Source organism: Microcebus murinus, chromosome 9 (assembly GCF_040939455.1).
Source record: "Microcebus murinus isolate Inina chromosome 9, M.murinus_Inina_mat1.0, whole genome shotgun sequence".
NCBI classification, from domain to species: Eukaryota; Metazoa; Chordata; class Mammalia; order Primates; family Cheirogaleidae; genus Microcebus; species Microcebus murinus.
Window position 1 is genome coordinate 97169098 of NC_134112.1, and position 4459 is coordinate 97173556.

General features: G+C 46.3%; 1 non-coding gene across 1 annotated transcript; it reads right to left on the minus strand.

The window, feature by feature from the left end:
* Nucleotides 1-499: 499 nt before the first annotated feature.
* Nucleotides 500-571, minus strand: TRNAC-GCA (transfer RNA cysteine (anticodon GCA)). The gene has a single exon. It is a non-coding gene; the product is annotated as a tRNA-Cys (tRNA).
* Between the last annotated feature and the right edge of the window lie 3888 nt (nt 572-4459).

The following is a 4459-nucleotide window of genomic DNA, read 5'->3' on the forward strand; positions in this document are numbered from 1 at the left end:
GCTAGGAATAGGAGGAAACTACCTCAATACAATAAAAACCATATATGGAAAACCATATCAAACATCATATTCAATGGTGAAAGACTGAAAGCTTTTTCGGTAAGATCAGAACCAAGGCAAGGATGCCTTCTTTCACCACTTTTATTCAATGTAGAACTGAAAATTTTTTGCCAGAGCAATTAGGCAAGAAAAAAAAAGTCATCCAAATTGGAAAGGAAAAAATAAATGTATCTCTGTTCATGGATGATACAATCTTACATGTAAAAAACCCTAAATATTCCAAAAAGGGCCTAGTTCTTACCCTTCCAAAGTACACATTGCAGAGCCCAGAGCCCAGGGCAGGGAGAGAGGGAAGATCAGAGGAATGGGAGCTGAGTGAAATACATCAACTCAGGGAGGAAAGAATGTCCTCTGATTTTAGCCTTTGCCAGAAGAAAGTGGACTCAGTAAAGGGAGAGGAAATTGGAACTCCTTTTCTATCTTTAGTGACCAAAATGCTAGGGGGCACCCAGATTTGAACTGGGGACCTCTTGATCTGCAGTCAAATGCTCTACCCCTGAGCTATACCCCCTGCTGTGTTAGTGAGGTCCAATAAAAAGCCTTTCCCTGTGTAGCCACACCCAGAGCTGCTGTCCCAGATGGGATTCTGAGTTGCCAGGCCTGCTTTACTGCTAACTCATCTTCCTGCCTTAGTGGAAGCAGCAGGTTCCCATATCCCACACCTCTGCCACCTCTCCATCCTCAGTCCTTGGGAAAGGGCAGTGACCTAAGGATCATTCTCTCTGCTAGCTGGAAGGATCTATAGAGACATCTATATTGTGGGTTTCGTGCTGAGCACCTGAAAAGAGACTCAAAATGTGCAATGGCCTGGCCAACCCCACAACAACTCCAAGGTAGAACCCACATTTTCTGGATGCTGGGTTATAGCTCTCCCCACAGAGCCACAGCCTAGGATGCAGGCTGACCTTCTCTCCTGTTGCCCCAAATCTCCATATAGTCCATCCTTTTATCTGCTGAAATGAGCCCTCTGAAGAAATGATCGAAGATGTGATTGTGTCTAAGCCCTAAGTCCACGCTTGTGTGCTCTGCTCCGTGATGCTGGGTCAGGGGCTCTGCAAACCACACTTCTCCCCTTTGCCAGCTTCCTGGCTGGGCCTGCCAATAGGGCTCCAGGAAGCTCAGAGGAGGGAGAAGCTTTTGGCTCCTGTGTGTGTCACCTGGCAGTGACAGTTCAGTCCAGAAGCAACAGTCATTAGCCGGCAGCATCACAGGACCAGCAACATCTTCACTTCTCCCAGACATTAGCACCTCCTTAGGGGCCTGGGTCCCTGATCCCCAGAGATATTCCTCAAGCGCCTAAGATTTTAACAAGTTCAACCTCTTCTATATGTTCCCCCAGCCCAGGGTGACAGCTGCTTCTTGAAGCCACCACATACATGACACTTAGCCTTCCCTCTTTGCCCACACAGTTCTCTAATCCTGTCATCCCGCTAAAAGATATGCTGAGTTTAACCCCCAGGACCTCAGAACAAGACTTTATTTGGAAATAGGGTCGCTGCAGATGTAATTAGTCAAGATGAGGTCATACTAAGATGGAGTGGGCCCTTAATCCAACGTGACTGGCATCTTTTCAAGTAGAGGAGAGAGAGACACAGGGAGGAGACAGTGAAGATGCAGCAGAGGTTGGAGGGACACATCTAAGCCAAAGAATGCCAACAAGCACCAGAAGCTGGAAGAGGCAGGTGAGGATTGTCCCCTGAGCTTTCGAGAGAGCATGGCTTTGACAACACCTTGACTTTGGTGTTCCCTACGAACTGTGAGAGAAGACACACCTGTTGCATTTGGTGAAACTTTGCTAAGGCAGCCCTAGCAAACGGATACACCAGTAAACAATTATTTATATTGAATTCTCTGTTAAAATAACTGGTGCAGTGTTTTGTCTCCCAAGGGACCATGGATGATACAGAAATTGCTACCAGTGGAGTACCAGGAAACGTACCCTCAAAGAAGGTATTGAGGATGGACTTGGTCTCTCTTTGGTCTTTTTGCTCCTCGGCTATGAATTCCCACTTGCCTGTGCTATATTTGGAGTCAAGCTCAATCTCTCTCCTCCACTACAAGACCCAGTTGCAGTGGTCCCTATACCTATTGTAATAGTCCTGAATAGAGTCTTACCATGCTTTAACAGTATCATTGAATAGTTTTTCTATAAGAGTGTGTGTGTGTGTGTGTGTGTGTGTGTGTGTGTGTGTATTCTTTTGTATAAACTTCTTCCAAAAGTTTGGGTTCATATTTGAGTCCTTAATTCATCTGGATTTTATTTAGTGGAGTTAGGTAGGGATCATATGTGATTTGTTTAGGAGACAATCATCCCAGCACTATTTATTATACAGTCCACCCTTTCCCTACTGATTGGCGACATCATCTTGGTCTTATATTCTGAGGTCACACTGAGGTCTAGATCAACACTGTCCTGTAGAAATATAATGCAAGGAGTTGCATCAGAAGATGGCTCACTAGAGAAATCTGGTGCCCATCCATCCCACATGAAGGCATCAACGTGATGGATAAGCAGCTAAGATTTGACTGGAGGGTTGAAGGGAGAGTGCTGCAATGCAGTGAAGGGAGTAGGGAGGCACCTGTGGTGAATGGAAGTCCAGGAGGGCAGCATGGAGGCACCTGTCTTCTGCAGCTCCATCTGCCCTGCATGGACCAGTTCAGCCTGGAGATAGGAGGGACATCCCATTGCAGGGAAAAGGTAAGCAGAAGAACTCCACTAGCCCCGATTGCCACTGCAAATACTATGGTCCTTACTACAGAAGAATCTTGCAGTCCTCACAAACCCTGAGCCCGGTTTGGAGAGCTGCCATGAATTCACGCAGCTGCATTGCTCTGGATTAGGAGCACAAAGTGTGCACTCTCCACTCACCCGCCATCCATTCCCTATGAGCCAAGCTGCTGAAGCACAGCACCATCTTGAGACCTGCACCCACACCCAGGCCTGAGAAGCAGCTTCATGGTCTGTCCCTGGAACACATACCCCCAAGTTGGCCAGGCAGTTGTGTACCCTCATCCCAGGACACAGAAACACCCCCATGGGCCACCCCCAGCAGACCTGCACTCAACATCAGCCAAGAAAGAGTGTGGCTGCATCCTGGGTCTGAGAAATAGCCCCAAAGGTCACCCCCAGGTCTACTGAGCAACTGTGCACTTGCATCCAGGGTCTGATAAACAGTCCTATGGGCTGCTCCTGCCTGGTGGGCATGCCCACCAGGCCAGCTGAACAGCACTGTACCTGTGTCCTAGGCCTGAGAAACAGCCCTGTGGGCCACCAGGTCAGCGGAGAAGCCATACGACCATGTCCAGAGGCTCAGAAACAGCCCATGGTCCACCTTTAGTAAACACTCCCCCAAACAGGTTGAGCAGCTGTGTGGCTGTGTCCTGTATCTCAGAAACAGCCCCATGGGCTGCTCCTGGCAGGAATGTCCCCAAGCCAGCCAAACAACTGTGTGCATGTGCTTCTAGTTGGAGTTAGAGAAACAGCCCTGTAGCCAAAACCCAGCCCCAATTTGTCTGACCCACTGTGTGCATGCACGTGCCCCTGACCTGAGAAACAGTCTGGTGAGACCCCTGTCAAAGTTGTGTGACCACTGCCACAAACGCTGTCAAGCTTAGGCCACTGAGACACTCACAAATGTCACTAGTGTGGATTAAAGCTGGAGAAACTGCACAGAGACTACACTACTACATCCACCAAGGCCAATGCACCTCATTGAACCAACACCCCAAGGCCTATTCAGGTGAATAAGTCTTTCCCTATGAAACCTTTTCCACCAGATGTACAGAAATTAATGTAGAGATGCATCAAATATGAAAAAGGAAAAATGACACCACCAAAGCAACACAATAATTCTCCATTAACAGACCTCAATCATAAGGAAGTACATGAAATGCAAGAAAAAAAATTCAAAGTAGACCAGGCGTTGTGGCTCATGCCTGTAATCCTAGCACTCTGGGAGGCGGAGGTGGGAGACTCATTTGAGCTCAAGTTCAAGACCAGCCTGAGCAAGAGTGAGACCCCATCTCTACTAATAAATATATAATTTTAAGAATTTTAAATTTAATTTAAAATTTAAAAAAGAATTCAAAGTAATAATCTTAAGGAATCTCAGTGAGATACAAGAGGATACAGATAGATAATTCAATGAAATCAGGAAAACAATTCATGATTTGAATGAGAACTTCAACAAAGAGATAAGGAATAAAGGACATACAAAACACCCAGAAATCAATAAAATGACAAGAGTAAGTTCTCACCTATTAATCCTGAATATAAACAGATTAAAGCCCCCATTTAAAAGATATAAACTGGATGATTTGATAAAAAAGCAAGACCCAACTATATGCTGCCTACAAGAAACTCACCTCACCTGTAAAGACACACATAGGGTGAAAGTGA